At 44.5% G+C, this 25,082-nt stretch overlaps 1 long non-coding RNA gene across 1 annotated transcript in view; it reads right to left on the bottom strand.

Annotated features, from left to right (window-relative positions):
* The window catches only part of LOC308458544, a 344,702-nt gene extending 320,303 nt beyond the window's left edge, over positions 1-24,399 (bottom strand). Inside the window, exon 1 of the long non-coding RNA XR_013977541.1 lies at positions 24,110-24,399. This is a non-coding gene — a long non-coding RNA (uncharacterized lncRNA). The remainder of the gene's footprint in view (positions 1-24,109) is intronic.
* Between the last annotated feature and the right edge of the window lie 683 nt (positions 24,400-25,082).

The following is a 25,082-nucleotide window of genomic DNA, read 5'->3' as shown; positions in this document are numbered from 1 at the left end:
AATCAGTAGCTGAACTGGGTTCCACACAGTCGCAAGAACAAAATAAGCGACAAAGCCTCAAAAACGAAAACGCAAAATAAATAGCCAAAACAAAAGCACCAAACCTAAACCATTCTGGAAGTCCGTTTGACTTCCGAAATGTTCGAAAACCAAGGCGCAGCTTCTGATTGGTGCAGGCACCCCGGAAACAATAGCTGACGTTCGACTTCCAAAAAACGTTTGAAAACTGGTACACTTACTTCCGAGTTTTTGACGTTTGAGAACCAAGCCATTTGAGTACCAAGGCATTTGAGAACCAAGGTACCACTGTACTTTTAAAAAAAAAAAAGCTTTTCAAAATCATGCTCCTTCATGCGTAGCTGTTCATAACAACTGATCAGCCTTACCCAACCTTGGTCCCCAGATGTTTTTGACCTAGGTTCCCCCATAATCCCCATCCAGCATAGCCAATGGTCAGAGCAGTGGTGGCTGATGTCCATTGAGATTGGTGGGGCAAAAAGTAGGGAGGGAAATAGTAGGTGGAGAAACAACCAATCACAGATGGAGCCATCCTTTCACTGGTGGCAAGATGGCAGGCAGTGACTGGCTGAAGGCAGGCTGACTTTGGTGGACCAGTGTCCCATTTACCCTAATGGAACAACCTCCACTGGGGAGGGAATGATGGGGGGTTGTGGTTTAACAGCATCTGGGGACTCAATGCTCAGGAAGGCTGGTTTAGATCCGTGAATTATTTGTTATGAAGCAATCCTGAAATAATCAAAGAGATTTCCCGGAGACTGATTTCAAGTAGGTTGTTAAATTCTTATTTATAAAGTGAGTTTACTCCATTTGTAGTCTCAGGACAAGAGGCTGTTTGTGGATGAACTACATAGGAAAAGGCAAGTAATCGTAAGAACGAGCCAATGGTGGAGCCTTAGCTCCAGCCCATAATGATGGTAGACAATATTTAACTCTGTAATTACTAATTACTACATAGGTAGCTTGCGGATTCGGGATTAGGCACATTTCCTAGCTTTCTCCTGTTCCATATTAATGCATACAAAATGCTAATTTGAAAAATTAAGCACAAAAATATATATCCATAAACCTCTGGCTGGAAAATTAAAGGATATTTGGGAGGAATAATGTATAAAACATAGATGAGATTCCACAGTAGTCTGACTCGCAGCTCAAAAATGGGAGATTACATTAAAATGTAATCATGAAATCATGCATTATGTATGCAGTTATAAGAGCAGCGCTGGGTCTCCCACGTTTCATATTATTGTATTATTTACTTCAAATTGCAAGTCTTCAACCTATTAAACATAAATGTACTTTCTAAAAGGATATTATTTTAAGAAAACAAATTATTTAGATTATCTTTCAAAATCCCTCAAAGCCCCACAGGCAGAAATAATCCCCTTAACATTAATTGCTGTTTTACTAAATGAACTGTACTTGTTTATTTTGGAACCCCACATCCGGCGGAAAACGCATTAGGACATATCTATTCCCTCCGCAATCCTAATCTGGAAGGGGACTACTCCTGAAATATACTCAGAGTTGAGAGTGGATTTCATGCTCTTTATACAGCTCATAGTGGTGAGGAGGAATGCAAGTTCTCCCAGAATGTCTGCTTTGTATACATTATTTACACAATGGGCCCCACGTGATTGGCTAATTCTGGGATTCTCCTGTAGGCCAATCAGGTTACGGATTCACTTCCACCTGGGGCTGGATTGGGTGGCTCCTGTGGACCAATCAGACTGCTGGATCCTATTGTTCTAGGACCAATCAGACTGCTGCATTCTGAATCGTATTGTTCTAGGACCAATCAGACTGCTGCATTTTGGATCCTATTCAACTCAGTACATAACACCGCTATCGGTATTAAAAAAAAAAGAATAAATAATTTTTTAATAAAAAAAACTCAGTACATAACACCTCTCTTCATCCGTCTGTGCAAAGACTGCAACCCTACAAATACATAGTAGGGAGTAAGCCACACAGACCTTAGTGAGCTTTACACACAAGTAAATGGGTACAGAATCCCAGCGACATCCTAAAGCTACGTACTCAGTTGCAAATTCCATTGGGTTCAATGGGCCTTATGCTCAAGGAAGATTACTGCATTAATACATTCAGATGGCAAGGAGCCCTAATCTTATGGGAGTTCACTCAGAAGTAACTTCCATGTGATTCAATGGGACAATGGTGTGCAATGACCATCAGAATTCACGCTCGCTTTATTTTAAGAACATTTTAAAGGCTATTTAAAGAACTTCGCTCCATAACACCCCTTTGCACTATAAATTATTAAGCTACGTCTGTTTTAAAGTAGGTCAGGAGAATCAATCGAGTCCTTTGCCGTTTTAGTAAACGGCATTAAAATTATTAAGCAGGTGTAGGGAACCTCAGGTCGGGGTTAGGGGCTCCCTTATATTCACTTAAAGGGGGGCAGAGTCTAGCCCCCTGCCTCTGTACTCGGCCTTCTCCCACTATCAGTCTCCTCCCAATGCGCGTTGCGCAACATGTGTGGCATCATGTGCACATGACAGCTCCCCGCCCCCTCCCAGTGTTGGACGCAACTTGGTGCCTCTGGCCAGAGCCAAAGAAAGTTGTAATGTGTGCACAAACATAGATGTCTTTTATCATCTCCTCAAATGTCTTCTGCCAAGGATGACAATTAGCAGCTGGCCTAGTTGCGTTCCCTTAATATTAGCAGGATTTAGTTGTATATATGTGTGGCCCACATCTATTCCCTGCATTGTGAAGAGCCAAATAAAAAATAAAAAAAATAGTGGTGGTTTTGTGTTGTTCAAAGTAACCTTGGAAGTCCTACAGCCCTGAAGTCACAGCTACAAAATCTTCTCTATCTTTCCTCCTGCTCCCTCATACTATTTCCCTCTTTTCTGCCACGTTATCTCTTGCCGACAGACTCGTACAAAAACAAGCATGCGGGAAAGCTTGAGGCAAAGAGGCTTTTTGACATGTTTGCCTTTTGAAAAGCTTGTGAATCCTTTGCGGATACATAATCCAAGACTGTGAATAAGCCGATGTAGATGTGGGTGTTCTAGTTACATCATAAATCCACCTTATGAACCACTTTTATGGTTCATATCCAGCGCTCTTTTATGCGGATCACTTTTAATCCAAGTGAGCAAAACCGATTTGGTGCAAATCATATTTCAGCTGTGAGCTCGTGGTGCCTGTTGATGTTCACTCCCCACCCCCACCCCGGCACAGCTTGCACAAATGCTCTTGACGCCCTCAAGGGTCCCCCTGCCACCCCCAATTGAGGTTGCCAAAATTATGCATTGGGAAGCATTGTCAACAATGGAAGAAAGATTTCTATATCGATGCTCTCCCATTCAGTGTTCGGTCTTTTTGTTTCAGTTTGTTTCGCTATCTGTTCATCATATATAAAAGGTAAAGGACTCCTGGACGGTAAAGTCCAGTCAAAGGCGACTATAGGGTTGCGGCGCTCATCTCGCTTTCAGGCCGAGGCAATCGGTGTTTGTCCTCAGACAGCTTTCTGGGTCATGTGGCCAGCATGACTAAACCGCTTCTGGCACAACAGACCACTGTGATGGAAACCAGAGCGCACGGAGACGCTGTTTACCTTCCCGCCACAGCGGTATCTATTTATCTACTTGTACTGGTGTGCTTTCGAACTGCTAGGTTGGCAGGAGCTGGTACAGAGCAGCGGGAGCTCACTCCGTCGCGGGGATTCGAACTGCTGACCTTCCAATTGGCAAGCCTAAGAGGCTCAGTGGTTTAGACCACAGCATCACCCGCATCCCTTTTGCATCATATATACAAATGATGTTGGACCTAGTGGCTTAAGACTCAAATATGAGAAGGGGAACCTTCTCCAGTACCTACCAATGCAGGTTTCCTCAGAGGAAGAGAGGAATATAGAAATCTGCCTTATTCTGTAGCTGTCCAGGGTTTCAGGCAGAAGCTTTTCCCAGCCCTACGTGGAAAGGCATTCTGGAGAGTTCTGGTTGAAAAAATACCATGAGCCTGTCAAAGAGTCCTAGAGAACTCAAGAGCGTGTATAGAATTTTGTGATATTTTGGTTGGTCTAACAAGGGTATTGCCCTAAAACAGATTCTGGGATTTTTCTCATGGGCAATACCTTTACCTTTTGTGGCAGTACTGAATATGGTGGTTTTGTACTATTATGGCAGTGATGGGGGAGATGTGGATCTGTAGACATTTAATAGAAGTATGAGCATACCCACCCTGGGACCTGCTGGTGAAGGGTGGGTAATAATAATAATAATAGTAAGTAAAACAGATAATCTTACACAGGGTAAAGGTAAAAAGATAAAGAACCTCTGGACAGTTAAGTCCAGTCAAAGGCGAATATGGGGTGTGGTGCTCATCTCGCTTTTCAGGCCAAAGGAGCTGGCATTTGTCCAGACAGCTTTCCGGGTCATGTGCCCAGCATGGCTTAACCACATCTGGTGCAATGGGACACCATGACAGAAGCCTGAGTGCACGGAAATGCCGTTTACCTCCCCACCACAGCGGTACCTATTTATCTACTTGCACTGGTGTGCTTTCAAACTGCTAGGTTGGCAGGAGCTGCAACAAAGCAACGGGATCTTGCGCAAGACGTATTTTGACACCTAACAAATCCCACAAGCACCTTTCTCCCTTGCTGGCAGTAAAAATGCATTTAAAAATTGTTATTTTGCTGCCTTCTCATCAGCAGACCGGCTGTCCTTTGAAGGAACAGGGTGGGGCCTGGTGTCTGTGATCTCTCTCGATAAAGGGAAGGGCTTTGCTTGTTTGGCTAGAACCCCAAAATAATCAGGATTTTCTCATCTTCATTTAGCTTAATAGAAGGCCACACAGATTTGTCAATCAAATTAGAATTACTGTCAGCTTTTAAGAAGGCATTTTAGTTCAGCCAATATCAGTCAGCCCTGATTTATTTGCTTAATACATATCTAATTGACTTGCAGACTGCGCGTCTCCTTTCAGCTCTTACCCGACCAAGTACATCTTTAATTTCCAAGACCGATGGCTTGGTAGCAGCACAGGGAAAGCCTCATTTGCATAAGGCCCCAGAAGGGTGCCAAAACTCTTCACGCTTTTAAACAACAGCCTTTATTATTCTGTAAGTGGATGTGTTGCATTTTCATGCTTTTGTTTCCCCCGTTCAGCCCTGACAGAAAAGAATAAAGTCGATTAATGCCAGCACCCCTGCAGTGCCCTGGGGGACTTATTCAATGTGCCTCATTTGTCTTAATTGGAGAGCCACCCTTAGCACCAGATTTTTCCATGAATACATTAACATAAGAGACAGGAAAAAGTCCAAACTGACTTTTGTACAAGTGGAGAATGTGTGTGTTTGTAATTTCTTTCTTTAAAAAAAAAAATAGAGGAGAGAAGAAAAAGGGAGAAAATATGGGAAGACGTGCATCATCTTTTTATGTGCACTCCAGTTGTTGTTGTAAAACACTCTATTATGGTAGATGTATTCAGCCTCCTTTATCTCTGCGTTATTCGAGCTGGGTAGTGAAAAATGTGATAAACACCATCTATGGCAGAGAGCTGAAAGCTGCTCTTTATTCTTCATAATGTGCTAATCCTACATATTTGTTCTTCGATGGATTATGTCGCTTTTTCAGATGGAACGAATAGTTTTACAAGCAGGCAGACTAAAGCACGGCGAGTATTAAACAATCGGGGAGCGGATAGAAAAATCCAGACAAATAAGAATTTATTAACGCTAAAACAAAATGCAGTTATCTCTGTCAGTGTGAGATTCCCGGCTCCGTACCTATTGATTTGCTCAATGGGAAATTGAGTCATTTTTATTATGTATTATTTCATAAAAGAACTCTAAATCTGCACAAACAAGTTGAGCGGCGTTGTATTCAAAATCAAGGTCAAATTGAACTGATGGGATTTAAAGGGTCTTTTCAGTAAGCTGATTCCATTTGAATGTTCCCATGACAAACACTAAGCTTTCCACTGGGGTACGGGAGCTGTGGCCCTCCAGATATGGTTGGAGTTTGAATTCCACAGCCAGCATGGCCAATGGTTAGGGATGTGGGCATTGGGAGTTCATTGGTTTCTGGAAGATGACCAACCCCTGCTTAACATCTAACAAAGGCTTTCAGCTTATCATTTGCTGTAACCTAACCAAGTGTGAATCACAGAGGAAATCTAGTTTGCCCATCCACACATGCACTGGGTAGGGGACCGGAACATAACCCCCGCATCTCCCCCACCCACTTACACAGGGGTTACATTCAGGGCCCCCACAGACATAAGCAAATATCTCGTAAGTGGGAAGCACCCTCCAAAAAGTCTCTAAACACCCATTTTCCCCTCCTCCCCAGCTCTCTCCCTGAAGTTCTTTCCACAAAACTCTTGTTGAAGCTCTTGAGACCAGCTGGAGGACACACAGAAAAGTGTGCTCATGCTTGCATCAGCTGTTAAGTGGGGAGGCTGAGCAGCCTAAACCATGGGTAGGCAAACAAAGGCCCGGAGGCTGGATCTGGCCCAATCGCCTTCTAAATCCGGCCCGCGGACGGTCCGGGAATCAGCATGTTTTTACATGAGTAGAATGTGTGCTTTTATTTAAAATGCATCTCTGGGTTATTTGTGGAGCATTTGTTGTTGTTGTTGTTTAGTCATTTAGTCGTGTCCGACTCTTCGTGACCCCATGGACCAGAGCACGCCAGGCACTCTTGTCTTCCACTGCCTCCCGCAGTTTGGTCAAACTCATGCTGGTAGCTTCGAGAACACTGTCCAACCATCTCGTCCTCTGTCGTCCCCTTCTCCTTGTGCCCTCCATCTTTCCCAACATCAGGGTCTTTTCCAGGGAGTCTTCTCTTCTCATGAGGTGGCCAAAGTATTGGAGCCTCAGCTTCAGGATCTGTCCTTCCAGTGACCACTCAGGGCTGATTTCCTTCAGAATGGATAGGTTTGATCTTCTTGCAGTCCATGGGACTCTCAAGAGTCTCCTCCAACACCATAATTCAAAAGCATCAATTCTTCGCCAATCAGCCTTCTTTATGCTCCAGCTCTCACTTCCATACATCACTGCTGGGAAAACCATAGCTTTAACTATACGGAGGAATTCATTAATATATATTTTTTTCGAAATATAGTCCGGCCCCCCACAAGGTCTGAGGGACAGTGGCCTGGCTCCCTGCTGAAAAAGTTTGCTGACCCCTGGCCTAAACAAAGTCCCACTGTGCCTCCAGTCTCTTTTCTGCCCTCTCTGAAGTCCTCTTCAGGCTCCTGGGAAGGTCAGCTTGCGAGCCACAAGTACCCTCCAGCTCTCTCCCACCATTTCCTGGTTTGAATCTGTTTTATTTATTTTCCAGAGACGCACATATACGTGGTCGCATGTAAGTGGGGAGACGCCTGCCATGTCATGGTCATCCTTAAATGGTTCACTAAGGTAAGGTAAACCACTATTTTCATTCCCACATTGCAGCAGCATTGGCTGAGATTGGTGGTTTGAGTTTGGCTACTTAAGCTGCAGTCCTTTACAGGTCTACACAGAAACAAACCACGCTGAGTTCAGTGATACTTACTCCCAGCTAAGTATATCACACTGCAGCCTTAAAACAGTTTTTTGTTATACTGATATTTGAGCCCTGGATTCCTTAGACTGAGATTCTCATGGCCACATCCCTCAATATAAAAGTTTAGCCAGGATTTGAAAATCTGATCTGGGAAATAAAGATGGTTATTTCTGGAGAGATCCGTAGAAAGTAGGGCTTTGCAGTTCATTTAAAGATTTTAAAATATATGGATCTAGCATGAGTGTTAGGTTCCAACAGCAGCTGGCTTGGGAGTATGGCATATGTGAAACCAATAAACCCTTATTTCCAGTGTTTATTCCTTCAGCCACTAATGCTCTATAGCAGTTTCTCAGATGTAGCTGGCACTATCATGCCAAGAGAGAGAAACTTTTACCTCCTGGTCAGGAGTTCATCCGCTCCCTTTTCTCTACCCAGTTCCCTAACACATCACTTTGTTGTGGTGAGACAGACATCTGGTAACTGAAGAGCATAAGACGGGTTTTCTTTCTTGTGCAAAGGAAGCTCCCAAATTCTAATGAAGCAAATGTGCTTTTTGGGAAAGGCTTCCTCCTTCCTTCATTTACATTATAAAAATGACTGTGATTTATCATGTAATCCCCCACCTCCGCTTTGTTAAACAAACAAGAGGCAGAATATATGGCAGAGAGGCCTGTTCACACATTAAATCCTTGGGGAGGACTTTCTGACTAGACCAGAAGTCTCCTGACCCCATTTGATTTAATACACTGGCCTTTCTGGAAAGGTTTCTGCATGGGGAAAGAGAGATTTCAAAGTGGGCTCTGAGCAGGGATGGGAAGAAAATCCTATAGATTAAAAATATATACCGTACACACCACATTTGTTTGTATGTGTGCACAAATTTTAACTTGGGCTGTGTACACACTTCACATTTAAAGCAAATTTAACGCACATTACTTACCCCTGAGAATTCTGGGAACTGTAGTTTAACCTTCACAGAGCTATAGTAGATCAAACCCTTAACAAACTACAGTTCCCATGATTCTTCAGGGGTATCATGTGATTTAAATAAATGGTCCATACACAGACTGTATTGTTTGCATATAAGTTGGTGAAAGATTGCAGCTTTAACTAAGAGCTGTTTCACACATTACATCACAAGAAACCATAGTTTGCTGCTGGATGTACACTTAACAGAGGCCACCCCAGCCAAAACCCTATTGGTACAAAGGGTGCCCCATTAACAAGCAGATAAAAGGAAGTTTGAGCAGTGTTTACATAGATTTTTTTCTGCTTGGAGATATATTTACTTAAATACTTCAAAGCCATGAATCAGAGCAAGATCGGCCATGCAAACAGAATCAGTGAAGGGATTTAGATCAGCTTTCCAGGTGCAGTCCTGTTTTCAACCACGATACTCATCAGCCAACATTGTGATAGGACTTGTAGTTCAAGACATCTGAAGGGCAGCAGGTTAAGGTTACCAGATTTTTTTCAATGAATCTGGGGACACAATGCATACATACATACATACATACATACATACTACACGTTCAGGATGTTGATGCTGCAGCGATGGTGGTGGCAGAGGGGCGGCCGCCGCCTTGACCTCAACCACCATGTTTCCCCTTCTATCTCCTTTCTCCATGAGCCTCGGCAGCCCCTGAGCTGTTGGTTCTTTGGCGGTGGTGGTGGGGAAGCGGTGTGCGGTGGGTCAGGTATGGAAGGCAGAGAAGGAGGGCCAAGAGCAGCGGTGATGAGGTTCGGGCAGCGTAATGCCTCCTTTCCCATCAGAGCAGCCCCAATCTCATTCCTACCTGCATGCAAGCAGGAGGGGGGCATGGATCCCTCAGCTGGGAAGAGAGGCTTCCCGTTGCCTAACGGAGAGGTCCCTGCCCTCTCCTGCTTGCACGCAAGCTCTGATAGGCAGCGTGAAGCCTCCCTTCCCAGCTGAGAGATCCCTGCCCCACTCCTGCTTGCACGCAAGTAGGAGTTGGGAGGCTGCTCTGATAGGCTGCATGAAGCCTCCCTTCACAGCTGAGTTGCTGGGGTCAGGGAAGGTGGAGGCAGCTCGGAAGCTGCATCTTAGAGCCCCTAGACCACCATCATATGGGGACTTCTGAGCAGCTCCTGAAGCCAGCCAGAGCCAACTGCTCCGGGCTGCTGAAACTGCTGCTGCTGTGTTTCCCGGGGACCTTAGATGAAATCAGGGGACATTCCGGGGATGGAATTTGCCTGGGGACTTATTCGCAAATCTGGGCACTTTCCCTGGGAAACAAGGATGTCTGGTAACCCTAGTTTACTGTTCCTATTCTTATTATAGCCATTTGATATTTTATGTGGCCTTTCTATATGTTGGGTTTTGTATCTTGTAAACCAGGCATAGGCAAACTCTGGGCCTCCAGATGTTTGGGACTACAATTCCCATCATCCCTGACCACTGGTCCTGTTAGCTAGGGGTGATGGGAATTGTAGTCCCAAACATCTGGAGGGCCAGAGTTTGCCTATGCCTTTTGTAAACCAAGATGGGAAGACATTATGTTTCGAATGGCAGCTTAGAAATGTCAAAAATAAATCTTAAAACATGTTTCTCTCAAAATGTGCTATAGTGTGTGTGTGTGTGTGTGTGTGTGTGTGTTTCGAGCTGTGAACTCTATCCCAACTTTTCGAGAAATGCAAAAGCCAACGAATAGCTGAAATCTGATCCACACATTCACCTGCAAGAAGAATCTCAACCAGGTTGATTTGTAAAGGAATTTGCAAAGGTGACATTCCTCTAGTCCCAATTGCTCTTAACCAAAGGCACAGGCAAACTCAAAGGACATGGCTGTGCACTCAAGCTTGGACCTCGCCTCTCGGATAACCCACAGGACCAGCCCAGGCAGTCTGTGCTATGTCTCAATTTTCCAAAGGAGCACAGACGCTGGGTGAGTGCCTGGAATTCTCTGGGATCTTGCAGAGAGTGGGGGAATAAGTCCGGGGACTTATTCGCAAATCCGGGGACTGTCCCCGGGAAACGGGGACGTCTGGTAACCTCTTCACTAGGTTGGTGAAGACTGATTTAGATATTCCTCTAAGCCAAAGGCCTTCTGCTTTTTCAACATGTGGTCCATGATGTTGGCTGTTGTCAAACTGTAGTATATGCAAGCACCACACCGCTTGTCTCTGGTTATACCACACCATTTTGTGGGTTTCCAAAAGCTATACGCATGGCTGGTGTGCATAGCGTTCACACATTCTCCACTCAGCTTGGCCAAATGAATAAATGCACCATTTGTGATGCTCACAAGACTGTCCCACATTCTCTCTTTTAAAAAAAAAACGTAATTCCAACCGCTCTGCATAATGGCAACTTGGATATCATATATTCCACGTTTCAGTTGGTGCACAACCAGAAAGAGACATTCAAAACTTAAATACAAAATGTACCCATTCATGTACAACATAAATAATGTTATTTTTCCAAAAGCATGGTCTTTCAAGTCCTAACTGGCTGAAGTTGAGCTAATGTCACTCTTAAGTTGTTCATGAATAAGGCAGTGTGCAAGCTTCACAAGACAGGTACCTTCTGTGAAGCGTCTGTGTCTTTAACATTAAAGTTCATTCTGTCTCAGAAATAACGTTGCCAGTCATGTCGCACAAAGCCGACCACAGTATGCGTGCGCCGCTGATCAAATGGGGAAAGCATGTAAAAAGAAAGCTACATCTTCTCAGAGCTACTTCCATTGAACGCTGGTTGCTAAAACAGATGGTTTCATTAAAGCAAACAGAATTAGTTTCAGTTTTCGCAACTGAAAACTGCTTATCCGTGCAATCACCCAGAGTGCTCCCCAAATGCATTTTATGCTTTCCACAAATCCTGTGCACCCATGCCCTGTAATCCACAACAAAGTATGCTTTATAGCTCGTGTCATGTTATGTACAGAACAGACCATGTTCTGTTCAGGAATGGGAAAGCATGGCTTCTGTTTACCACCTCGGCTCTCCCCGCACTGCAAATACGCCACAAGAGGTATACTCTATCACAGTGGTTCCCAATTAGCTAATTACTGAGGACACCCTATTTTTCAAAAGCCAAGCGACAGACCCCCTACTTTCGAAAATGTTGATAACTCAGTGGTAGTTACCTCTGCAAAGCAATTTTTTGAACAAAATGTGAGGTAGCCTCACATAAGGAAATTATTTTAGGAATACTAAAAAGCAGACTAGAGCTGAGAGATATCTGGTTTTCAATCTCGTGATATTTCAGCAGCTAAACATAGTGATATTCCAATATACCTTGCCTCCATAGTCAAATGTTTCAGAACTCAAATGCCAAAAACCCAGAAATAAGTGCCTTGGTCTTCGAGCATGCCTTGGAAGTGGAACAGGAAACGCGGCTTCCATTTTGAGTTTTCTGTTTTGAGGCTTCCACTTTTCAAACGTTTCAGAACTTGAATGGACTTCCAGAATGGATTGCATCCAAAAACCAAGGTACCACTGTATCACAATGTCTGAAACTGGAGATCAGGCATGGGGATAAGGGAATGAGAAAAAGGTAAAATAATAATGATGATGATGATGATAAAGGTAAAGGGCCCATGGACGGTTAAGTCCAGTCCAAGGCGATTATGGGGTTGCGGCGCTCTTCTCGCTTTTAGGCCAAGGGAGCCAGCGTTTGTTCACAGACAGCTTTCCAGGTCATGTGGCCAGCATGACTAAACTGCTACTGGCACAACAGGATACCACGACAGAAACCAGAGCACACGGAAATGCTGTTTACCTTCCTGCTGCAACAGTACCTATTTATCTACTTGCACTGGTGTGCTTTTGAACTGTTAGGTTGGCAGGAGCTGGGACAGAGCAACGAGAACTCACTCCATTATGGGAATTCAAACCGCCAGCCTTCCGATCAGCAAGCCCAAGAGGCTTGGTGGTTTAGAACACAGAGCCACTCGTGTCCAAAGGGAAGGAGCGGTCGCAGACATTGGATGGGTGGGCGGAGGAGAGGAAACGGAGTCACCTCCATTGCATGGATTGAGTGGGAGGGGATGGGGGGTGGGGGGTGCTTCAAGGTGCCATCAGCGGGGCAGCCAGCGGTGGCATCCAGCAAAGATCCAAGTCCATTGTGGCTGCTGCTGCTTTCCTGCTGACCAAGAAAAGCGTCTTCGCCTCAGTGCCAGGGGAAGATAGTACCACGGTGCCTTGAAGTGAGAGCGATCAACTGCCCTGTTCTCCATCAGCGTGAGGGGAAGGCAGCGCCTCGCAATCGGCTGCCTTGTTTTCCCTTGCATGAGGAGTGATGTATTGCTGCATATTGCCGGGTCAAAATCATTATCATGGTGTGATTTCAAAACCAATTTTGGCCAATATATTGGAAAACTGCATGGCGCAAAAACAGACCAGAACATTTGTGATATTATCATGCAAAAAATGACAAAAAATTAGTTTGGGGGGTAAGGCAAGGGATGGGTTTGTGAACCCCCTGGGTGCGGTCCCCAGAGCCCCAGGGGTCCCCAGACCCCTAATTTGGATCCACTGCTTTACGGCATACCTTGTGTACAAGTGTCTCTAGTTTCCAGGGCAAGTCCCAGAATTACAAAAGCTGTCCTGGCTTCTGATTTGGTCCTGAAATGTCCCTGTGGCGGCAATGGTGGCTGCGAGGGAACAAACTGTTGCCTCTCTGTGGCCTCTCCACAGCTGCCACTGCCGATCTCCTCCCTTTGGCCCCTCATAGCGGCTGCTGGAGAGCATGTGAGGGGGAGAGGCTAGCACTGTCATGGCCCAGACCTGTGTGATGCGCCAGCTCTGAGGTGCAACCAGAGGAAAAGGCCATTCTGGGTGGGAGAAAAGGGGGAGCGGAGCGGAGCACAAAGAGTCTTGGTTGTTCTTTTTTTCAGAAAAGAAAATGCTCTGTGTGTTCATGCCTGTCTCATCTTGCCCATTTCTAAAAAATTATCAGTCTGTGTTTTTCTTTTTGTAAATCTACCACAGAATCTCTAATCAAATTGGGATTAGGTTTTTCCTTATGCAACTCACTGCTTTCTCCAGGCACCATCATCATGAGGTAACTTCTCCCATCAGCGGGTCCAGGCAGCTGGGGAGGCTGGAAAGTTCTGGAGAAATGTTCACTGGAAAGGAAAAACATTTTCCATGGGATACTTTGGTTTGACCTGCATGAGAGAAGAGGGGGAGAGGCCCATCACCCTTCCATCCCTCTCCCTGACTTTTTTGGAAACTGGCTCAGCTTCTGAGCCAACTGAAAGACCTACATTGGCTCCCAGTACAGTACAGACTTGGGTGGCACTGTGATCTAAACCACTAAGCCTTGGGCTTGCCAATCAGAAGGTTGGTGGTTCGAATCCCCACGATGGGGTGAGCTCCCGTTGCTCTGTTCCAGCTCCTGCCAACCTAGCAGTTCGAAAACACACCAGTGCAAGTAGATAAATAGGTACTGCTCCGGCGGGAAGCTAAATGGCGTTTCTGTGCGCTGCTCTGGTGTTGGTGTTCCACATGACCCAGAAAAACTGTCTGCGGACAAACACCAGCTCCCTTGGCCTGTAAAGCAAGATGAGCGCCGCAACCCCAGAGTCATTCGCAACTGGACTTAACTGTCAGGAATACCTTTCTGAGCACAATTCAAAGTGTTGGTGCTGATCTTTAAAGCCCTAAATGGCCTCAGCCCAGTATACCTGAAGGAGCGTCTCCATCCCCATCATTCAGCTCGGACACTGAGGTCCAGCGCCGAGGGCCTTCTGATGGTTTCCTCCCTGCGAGAAGTGAAGCTACAGGGAACCAGGCAGAGGGCCTTCTCGGTAGTGGCGCCCGCCCTGTGGAATGCCCTCCCAGCAGATGTCAAGGAAATAAACAACTATCTGACTTTTAGAAGACATCTGAAGGCAGCCCTGTATAGGGAAGTTTTCAATGTTTGATGTTTTATCGTGTTTTTAGTATTCTGTTGGGGGCACCCAGAGTGGCTGGGGAAACCCAGCCAGATGAGTGGGGTATAAATAATAAATTATTATTATAACATGATGTGAGTGGAAGGATGTCACTCATCACTAGTTTACACAACACACACACACACAGAGAGAGAGAGAGAGAGAGAGAGAGCTTTTTAACAGTTGGTGTTACAATGGCAACCTTTCTGTCACTGCCTGGATTTCATAATTTAAATCAGATGATTTGAGCGTTTCAGAATTCTTCCAATCACTTGCTGTTATTCCTTCCATTGATTTATCCAAAGGCTATTTCCTCTGTGGTGCTTCTTCTGTGAGCATCCTGTAAAGCTATCGGATTCATTTCATGGTTCTGTGTAACAAAAGTGATTTAAGAATCTGATTCATGGGGAAAGCCCTAGAGAATCCCAAACATTCCCATTAGAACAAGCAGAAGTGCTATTACTTAAGGCTTTCTAAAACTGAGGCTGCGTAAGCCGTGACAGTGATTTTATACAATAGGGTTTCCGAGTAACTAATATTTAGGTAATAGAGTTCTAATGCACATCAAATTTTACCTCTGCTTGAATCCTCCCATTCATAATGCAATGCTATAAACTTATATTCTCTCCACTTTCTCCAGCTAGCAGGCATTCTTCATTCCTGCTTCTACTAGTTATCTGCATTGTTTCTGAAATTGAGCGGGGGAAATCATTCAATAAAATATAAACTCAATAATGTATATTTTATTCCAGCTGCCTTGCAGTAACTTTTAGCAGTTTGTGTGACACTAAAAAAAACCCCACACACAAAAAAACCACCCTGTAAATTCTATTTCGACTCTTAAAAAGAATTTGAGGGGAAGAAGACGGTGTCCTCTTAGTTGACTATTCTAATATTAAATCTTGTTTTACAGACATGATCTAATATGTCATTGGCCAGCCAGGAAGCCTTCAAAATACATTTGTCACTGGATCCAAATCAAATATGTACTCTGGCTGTTAAGCCGAGTTTTCTTGGACTAAATGACTGCACCATTTTAGACACTGCTGCAAGATTAACGATGACACCGGTTGACCAATTTTCACCCTTGGGGCAATATTATAAAGATGTGCCCTTTCTGTGCACCTGATGTTCCACATATCAAATGCATCATTCCTTCTGCTCTGATGCTAGCAGTGGTCCAAGATTCCCTCTCCCCCACTGAGAAAGATTAACATGGCATGGTTGCAATTTATCTTGTGGCTTTTTTCGGATAGGCATATACTTAACCGGGTGTTGTGTTAGATAGGTTAATCTCCTAATCAAACAGATGTCTTTACAAGTACTGCATACCTGGAAGAATGAAGGGCTCAGTGGCAGATAACTTCTGGAGCCAAATGGAATTAACCCTTTCTTGTCTGTAGAACTGAAACTGCTGGCAGCTGCAGATTGTATACTTTTTAGGGAGCAATACTGTCATTGGTTATCCAAAGGCAAATACTGTAGACTTAAATGGAATTTATGCAGGAGTAGCTAGGTACCATGAACAGCCTATCCTAAAATAAACCCCCTTAAATTCCTGCATGAGGTTTTTTTTGGTTGTTTTTTTTTAAAGGAGGTTGAAGAGGACAAAGTGCAAAAAGTGATGTGTGGGGAATGCCTTAGTACATGGGTAGGCAAACAAAGGCCCAGGGGCCGGATCCAGCCCAACCACCTTCTAAATCCGGCCCATGGATGGTCCAGGAATCAGCGTGTTTTTACATGAGTAGAATGTGTGCTTTTATTTAAAATGCACCTCTGGGTTATTTGTGGGGCCTGCCAGGTGTTTTTACATGAGTAGAATGTGTGCTTTTATTTTAAATGCATCTCTGGGTTATTTGTGGGGCATAGGAATTCATTCATTTTTCCCCCAAAATATAGTCCAGCCCCCCACAAAGGTCTGAGGGACAGTGGACCGGTCCCCTGCTGAAAAAGTTTGCTGACCCCTGCCTTAGTGACATTAACCATGCCAGCATCTGCTGAAAATTTGCAGAACAAGAGAGAAATATCAGCCCTTGAGGGGAAAGACCTTTCAGACTGTCCGCGTGCACTGAAAAGGGATTATCAAAGATTAGCCCTGCTGCTCTATAAATAATCCCTTCTATCATCATTCAGATACTGCAGTTGAAGAGTATTTATTTTTTGCATTTGTGCCTTGTCCATTCCAAGAAGATACAGAGGCCTAGCGTGGGTGGGGCCACAGGGGGCAAAATTCTTAGCGGCACAAAATTTCAAAAGCAAAAAAAGAAAGAAAGTCGTAATAATAAGTAAATATATGGGTCATGGGGTGTTGCGACTGCCACTCGGGGAGGTTGCCAAACAGCCCCCTTCGTCCCAGCCTATCGGTGGGTGGTGCTGAGGAGCTCCGAGGAGGTGCTGAGGAGCTCTGTCCTGGCCTGCCCTGCCCTACTACCCCCTTGTCAGCTGGTGCTTCTGGTGGCACCGGGGACAAGATGGAATAGGAGGATAAGTGGGTTATGAGCCGCGGACCAATCACTGAAGAGAGTCAGGGTGAAGGGCTGGTCCCAAGGGAGAATGAGAGTTCCCCAGTCCACCCAAGTATCTCTGCAAAGGGAAGCTGATACTGGCTCTGTAGAGGAAGCTGCTGGTCCCTAACACAGGTTAGGGGATGCATTACTTGCTGGCAACCCATGCTACACCACTGAGATGAAGGACACTTTTTACCCTCACAACAAACCCTGCACAAATGGTGGTAGGTTTGTCCCAAGGCAACTGATAAATGCTCAGTCTCTCTCTCTCTCTCTCTCTCTCTCTCTCTCTCTGCGTGTGTGTGTGTATGAATTACTGCATTAAAAGACGAACACAGAGAAACATCAAATGCTCAAGCAAGGTCCATTGAGTGAAGTGGGACTTAATCCAGAGCAAACATAGCCTTTATATCAGTAATCCCTGGCCCTATGTTCAGCCAGGGAGGTCCAACTGCACTGTTGGTAAAAGGGCATCTTCTGCAACCATAATCTTCTGCTGCAACTTATCTGTTTGGTGAACCATACTGAAACATTTCCCATTTGCCCTAGCGATAACATTACATCAGCTTCCAGTTTTGCTCATGCATGTTCGCATATAGTGTTGCAATAGTGTTCGCAAGAGTGTCACTCCTTGTCTTCTGTCGCTGACTGAAACTCAACTTGGTGGACTGCTTGAAGATAAAGGAGCAACGTAACTTTGTTACAGGGCCTTTCTGCAAAATCTTGCAGAGCCCTTTTCAGAAACCCACAGAGAGCTGTTCCTTTGCCAAAAGAAACAGGAATGTTATAGGAATAAGAAAAGTTTTATTCTTCGGCTTATTCTGAAATAAACCTTCCGCATCTTTTCCCATGCCTTCTCCTTCCCTTCTGCACATTTCTTTCATTTTTAAAAGTTATTACGGTCCAAATAACTCAATAAACAGATTTGCCTTTCAGGTTCTCACCTTTATCACTCAGTCAGAAATTAATCTTTGTTCAGCATTCAAAGTAATTCATGCAAATCGTTTATTATTATTGGTCATATTTAAAACATGATTTAAGTCTCTAAGTTGAGAGTAAGCCAATTTGAGCTCAATGGGACTTTCTTCCACACAGATATGTTAGAATTGCACTGTTAGGCCACAGTCCTGCTCAGCGTTACCTGTGAGTAATTCTCTTTATTTTTTATTTTTATTTTTTAATGTATTTTTAATAAAATTTTCTTGGTTTACAAAAGTATGTGCAATCTCTCTCTCTCTCTCTCTTTTCCCCCCAAGTAACATTTTTTTACAAATCCGTTTCATTTGTTGAGACATTAGGAAGAAAAGGGGGAAAGAGGTGGAGGGGGGAAAGGCGAGTGGGGGTGGGGTTAATATACTTAATATATGTGGGGTTTTGTGTCAGCGTCGCTTGTGCAGGTTCTCTGCTATTCACTTGTGTTCCTTTGGTGGTGAGAGAAGTTGCGGTTGGCCTAGGGTGTGGTTGTTTGTTTGTGATTGGCTGTGGTGATCATTGTTTTCATGTGTGAGTGGGGTGGGTGGGTGTTTTGGATCAGGTTAGCCATATTGATTTGTATGCTGTTGGTGGATTTTTGTCATTGTCTTGTTGGGCAGTAATTCTCTTTATGATCTGGGGATCTGCATAGGGTGGTGCTGTTAAAATATTCTTTAATTTGGGCAAGGCAGCTCCTACATTAGGACCTCCAGATCGGACTGCAGGTCCCATCCTCCACAGGCAGCATGACCAATGGTTAGGGATGATGGAAACTGTAGCCCTACAAGATCTAGAAGGCGCCATGTTGCAGCTTTCGCAAGCAAAACATGATTGAATCCACCTGTTGCCTGGTATGAACACACAGGTAGGAAAAAACTAACAAACTCTTTATCCTCAAGGCTGAACTGATCCTGCATGACAGTTTTCTCTCCTCCTCTGCTGCCATGGAATCTTCTTTTAGCCCGTTTTACTTGTATGGAGCGCAGAACCAAAAGCGTTCCCCAAAGCTTTAGAAAACAGATGACTTTATGAGCCAAGAGATATGGGAAGACAGCATCGCGCCCCGAAGGAGTTCGCCGGCATTGAAAAGGACAAGGCCACTTCATCATCTCAACTCTGCATCTCTGAGCAAATACGTTTCAGCCTAGGTGGCTGGGTCCAGTTGCAAATTAATCAATAGTTGTCTCATCTGTACAACAGTTGACTCTGCCAAGCACGGCTGTCACTTATTCCACCGACATGACATAGTTGTCTCTTTGCCAGGCAGACACAGTTGAAGTACTTTCCTCCCTCGAATACACCACTGTTCCTCAAGAGAAAATGGCATCTGTTTGAGGCTGAGTCACGTGTCACTGACTGTAAATGTACAAGTATTGGTAGCTTTTTAAAAAAGAGAAAAACTTCCTTGATGTGGTGATATCCTTCATTTCAGCATTCAGCTAGGTACCATTGAAGGCATCTATCAATATTATTTGAAGGCTTCGGCAATTCAGTGGGTGGATACATTGATAACAAGCTGGTTGTTTCCTTGGTGATTTGGGACAAAAGAGGCATATCTGTCGAGATGGGGTTTTTAAAATAAAATTCACACTATTCATATCCAAGTAATCACACATATTTCCACAACAGTAGCCTCTTATTTTCCACTTTCGAAATATAGTACTGCACTAAGCTGTTTCTATTTGGCAGGGAAATGTGCCAATCTCGCTTTCTCCTTCAAGTTAACAGGATAGTCTGATTTTCGCAGGAAGGGAAGGCCTCAGTGCAAATTCTCATTTTCTCTGTATAACATTTATGCAATAAAGAATGAGTTTTCATTTCTGTATAGCTGGGAATTGTAATGCATTAAATGCAGGTGAGAGCGTTAATCTCTCAAGCTGCTAAGAAATGAAATGTCACATGGAGCAACTTGTTCTCTGCTGCTGCTTTTTCTGTTAAGAATTTTATTCCCAATAAAATTCTGCCCTCACAAGGCATCACAGCACTTCTGAGTGTGCCAGACTGCAGCACATCTTCTGGCATCCATGCTTGGGGATTTAGATATTACAATTGCAAATGTACATCATTCTGTATTACTTCTCTCACTTTTTAAATCCATCCGTTCATATATTATCACTGCAACCTGAAATTTCTATATTTCACCATATAAAATTCTAGTCAGAAGCAATTCTAGATAAGAGATTCGGAAGTTGTGGGGAGACAACTCCCCTTCAAATGGCCTGTTGCCCCAGGCACCTATTGTTTATCCAGAACTTTCTGTTCCCTCTGAAGCTTGTAGTGTACAGGCCAAGGAGCATTACTTAGGTCTGGAGCCAAATCTCTCCCACCCCAAAAAAACCCTTTGCATTTGAAAAAGAAATGAAACACATTGAAATAGGTTTTGCACAACCTGGATGGTTTGGGTAATTTCATCACAAAGTCAATAGCACTCTTCATAGGTAAAGGTAAAGGGACCCCTGACCATTAGGTCCAGTCAAGGCTGACTCTGGGGTTGCGGCGCTCATCTCGCTTTATTGGCCGAGGGAGCCGGCGTACAGCTTCCGGGTCATGTGGCCAGCATGACTAAGCCACTTCTGGCAAACCAGAGCAGCGCATGGAAACGTCGTCTACCTTCCCGCCGGAGCAGTACCTATTTATCTATTTGCACTTTGACGTGCTTTCGAACTGCTAGGTTGGCAGGAGCAGGGACCGAGCAACGGGAGCTCACCCTGTCGCAGGGATTCGAACTGCCGACCTTCTGATCGGCAAGTCCTAGGCTCTGTGCTTTAACCCACAGCGCCACCTGCATCCCTCAGCACTCTTCATATGGAGGGTCAAAAGGGTCTAGAAACCAAGCCTTATAAGGAACGGTTGAGGGAGCTGGGTATGATGTTTAGACTGGAAAAGAGGAGACTGAGAGAAGACATGATCACCATCTTCAAATATCTAGAGAGCTTCCACATGGAAGATGGAGCAAGGCTGTTTTCTCCTGCTCCAGAGGGTTGGGTCCTGAAACAATGACTTCAAGTTACAAGAAGGGAGATTCCGACGAAATATGAGGAAGCACTTTCTGACAATAAAAGTTGTCCAACAGTGGAGCAGACTCCCTTGGGAGGTGATGGACTCTCCTTCCTTGGAGGTTTTTAAGCAGAGGTTGAATGGCCATCTGTTATGGATACTTGATATTCCTCCACTGCAGGGAGTTAGACTAGATGACCCTTGGGATCCCTTATTATAACTTGACGTGTATCCAAAGTAGCAAGAAGGCTCTTTTTCCATTAGTGCAAGGATTTTACCCTTGAACAGTGGAAATTCCCCTCCTCTGCTCCCACCATGCTTCTCCTAAATCTGTTCAGGGGATTCCCCCACACCGCCAGAGGAGATCCAGAGAGGGCATGACACATGCACAGAGCAAGGAGAAGGGAAGAAAGTTCCATTGCACAAGCATAAATCCTTGACCCAACAGAACCAGGATACCAGCTCAAAAGACTAAATAGAAAATGTTTCTCTAAGTCAGGCTTCCTTAAGCTCGGACCTCCAGATGTTTTTGGCCTACAACTCCCATGATCCCTAGCTAGCAGGACCAGTGGTCAGGGATGATGGGAACTGTAGTCTCAAAACTTCTGGAGGACTGAGTTTGAGGAGGCCTGCTCTAAGTTCTCAAAGGCACTTCGACATCCCACGGAAATGCATTGGCTATATGAACTGTGCATCGTGTGCTAAGACTGTGCTTTAGCACTCAATAAACTTTTTAAATAGGAGCTGTGTTGTCCTGAATGTTTGTCCCAACAGGAAAGCAAAAAAATCTTGCCGCAACAAACCAAAACATGTTCCCATCTGAGGAGAACAGAAAGATTTCAGGTGGACAACAAGGGCTGCTTTGGGTGTTGGTGGAAGAGAGACACTTTCGGGCCAAGCTTTATGACAGAACAAAAGGGATGCTGGGAAAAGCTGCTGCACTGCAGTCTTATCATGCGCAGGGTTATAAACCTTGCTCATTCAGGATGCTGCCTGAGAAAAACCTAAGTAAAGATCTCCCGTATCATAATAAAGCAGAAAACAAATGAAAGCTAGATACACTTCAGTGCTCTTCTCTCTGCTTTCTCCTTGAGGCAAGAATCTTTTGTTCCTCTTCCGACAAAGAAAAGAATTGAAAATACTTTTTAAAATAAAATAAAAAGAGGTTATTTATGGGGAATTTGCTCCAGGCTTGTTTCAGAAGACTTACCAAAGCTCTCAACAAAAAGTGGAAAGCGGATGAACAGTAAAGTGTGTCTTTTTCTATGAAGGCATTCAAAATGCAAAGTGTCTTGTAAAAAACAACAACACACCACCATGGTTGGAACCAGCGTTTCTTAAAAAATGGGTCATTAATTGTTCCTTTTTTATTGCGCTCAGATAGTACTTTATGATACTGTTATTAAAATGTCTATATAAAATAGTGTAGCTATTACCCAGTGGGTCCATGCTGAGAGAATCCATTCATAATTATGACCGTGAGCCATATTCCCAGATGTGCAAAGAGAGCTTTTCAGTTCTCTTCTGAGAAGTCGAGGAAGGTTGGTCTGCATGCACAGTGGAGAAGATGCAAGGCTGAGTGGAGATAACATGCTTTTTTCTTTCTTTCTCAGGAAAGAGGACTCCTCCCGCATGGGACTCTATATTTGGAATGACATTTCAGATACCTGAATGATGTCCAAACATTGATTGATTTGGGGATGGGAGTAACAAATAATTGTAATACAGTGGTACCTCGGGTTAAGTACTTAATTCATTCCGGAGGTCCTGAAACTGTTCTTAACCTGAAGCACCACTTTAGCTAATGGGGCCTCCTGCTGCCGCCGCGCTGCCAGAGCACAATTTCTGTTCTCATCCTGAAGCAAAGTTCTTAACCTAAAGCACTATTTCTGGGTTAGCGGAGTCTGTAACCTGAAGCGTATGTAACCTGAAGCGTATGTAACCCGAGGTACCACTGTACTGGTGCACAAACTAATAAGATACGAGTTAAAAGAGCCTGAGAGCCTGAAGACAACCACACTATCCTTTTCTAGCCTTGAACCGGGGGCCCTGTGAGATGGAAGACTGCCAAATTTCAAAAAATGCAGCGAGCTGCCGTTAGGCCCCCAACTCCTGCTTTCAGCGGCTTTTAATCATATTAGCTGAGGAATTAGCTCATGTCTCAGTGCAGCCTCCCGTCAAATCTTTCTCTCTCTCTCTCTCTCTCTCAAATAAATAAATAAATAAAACTCTTTACATTTGAAAAGACAGAGGCCGGGCTTCAGCAGATGGGATTAGTATATGCATAAACTGGACAGTTTAGGTCATTTCATCACAAAGTCAATAGAGCTCTTCATATGGAAGAGGGAAGGGGGGAGAGAGGATTCTATTCTATAGCAATGCCTGAAAGAACATGCAAGGCAGTAATCCTAAATCCAAGAGCAATCTATTAAGAACTCAGCATTACCAATCCTGAGACTCAACTGATAAGTACATTCTTCCCTCTTTCTCTCATTCTCTCTGGGCTTTTTCCTTTTTTTTTTTTAAGGTAATCCTCTTAAGGATTGTGCTAAGTAATGAAAGAGTGGGATGAATGATGCCTTTTTATTACTACCACATAAACTGCTTGTGTAAATGTTTCATTAACACACTGCCTGATCAGTATTAATTTCTCCCTTTCTCCTCCCTTCTTTTTCAGCTGCGACGCTCCTGCTCTCTCTGGGGCTAGGAGATGCACTGCCCTAGCCTTTGCCTATGGCACTCTTTGAAGAAACAGGGAAAGGAGACAGGAGCCCATGCACGTGACATCTGCAGATCTTTGAAAATGTCTGTTTTAAAGGATCGGATGCAGAGATGGGGAACCCTGAGCCCAAATATGGCACTTCTTGTTTTCAGGGCCCCCCCATCCCACCAGGCGATGCTCCCTCCCCTGCCTCAACCCTCATCTCCTTGCTTTCTCCTTCCTTGAGTTTCTTTTCTCTGGCTGAAATGTGTCATTGAATCATGCTTCTTGCTTGTCTTCATAGAATAGAATCATAGAATCATAGAGTTGGAAGAGACCACAAGGGCCATCGAGTCCAACCCCCTGCCAAGCAGGAAACACCATCAGAGCACTCCTGACATATGGTTGTCAAGCCTCTGCTTAAAGACCTCCAAAGAAGGAGACTCCACCACACTCCTTGGCAGCAAATTCCACTGTCGGAACAGCTCTTACTGTCAGGAAGTTCTTCCTAATGTTTAGGTGGAATCTTCTTTCTTGTAGTTTGGATCCATTGCTCCGTGTCCGCTTCTCTGGAGCAGCAGAAAACAACCTTTCTCCCTCCTCTATGTGACATCCTTTTATATATTTGAACATGGCTATCATATCACCCCTTAACCTCCTCTTCTCCAGGCTAAACATGCCCAGCTCCCTTAGCCGTTCCTCATAAGGCATCGTTTCCAGGCCTTTGACCATTTTGGTTGCCCTCCTCTGGACACGTTCCAGTTTGTCAGTGTCCTTCTTGAACTGTGGTGCCCAGAACTGGACACAGTACTCCAGGTGAGGTCTGACCAGAGCAGAATACAGTGGCACTATTACTTCCCTTGATCTAGATGCTATACTCCTATTGATGAGGCCCAGAATTGCATTGGCTTTTTTAGCTGCCGCGTCACACTGTTGGCTCATGTCAAGTTTGTGGTCAACCAAGACTCCTAGATCCTTTTCACATGTACTGCTCTCAAGCCAGGTCTTGATGGAGGGTAGATAGTTGAGCTCACGTTGCCCAGCTCCTGCCAACCTAGCAGTTCAAAAGCACATCAGTGCAAGTAGATAAAGAGGTACCACTGTGGCAGGAAAGTAAACGGTGTTTCCGTGCACTCTGGTTTCTGTCACAGTGTCCCATTGTGCCAGGAGCAGTTTAGTCCTGTTGACCACATGACCCAGAAAATCTGTCTGGAGACAAACGTCAGTTTGCTCGGCCTAAAAGCAGAGATGAGCGCCACACCCCACAGTCATATTTGACTGCACTTAACCATCCAGGGATCCTTTACCTTTACCACAGACAGCAGTGTCAGACCCTCCAAGTGTCTCTATTTTCCAGGGACAGCCCTGGATTTACAGAAGCCACCCCGGTTTCTGATTTGATCCTGATTTGACCCACTTTTCCTTAGGATGTTCCTATTTTCACTGGAGAAATGTTGGAGGGCAT

The sequence above is a fragment of the Podarcis pityusensis genome, assembly GCF_964106645.2.
Source record: "Podarcis pityusensis genome assembly, chromosome: 11".
Taxonomy (NCBI): domain Eukaryota; kingdom Metazoa; phylum Chordata; class Lepidosauria; order Squamata; family Lacertidae; genus Podarcis; species Podarcis pityusensis.
Note: the sequence above shows the minus strand (reverse complement) of the source record. Positions and strands in the feature narration are given on the sequence as shown.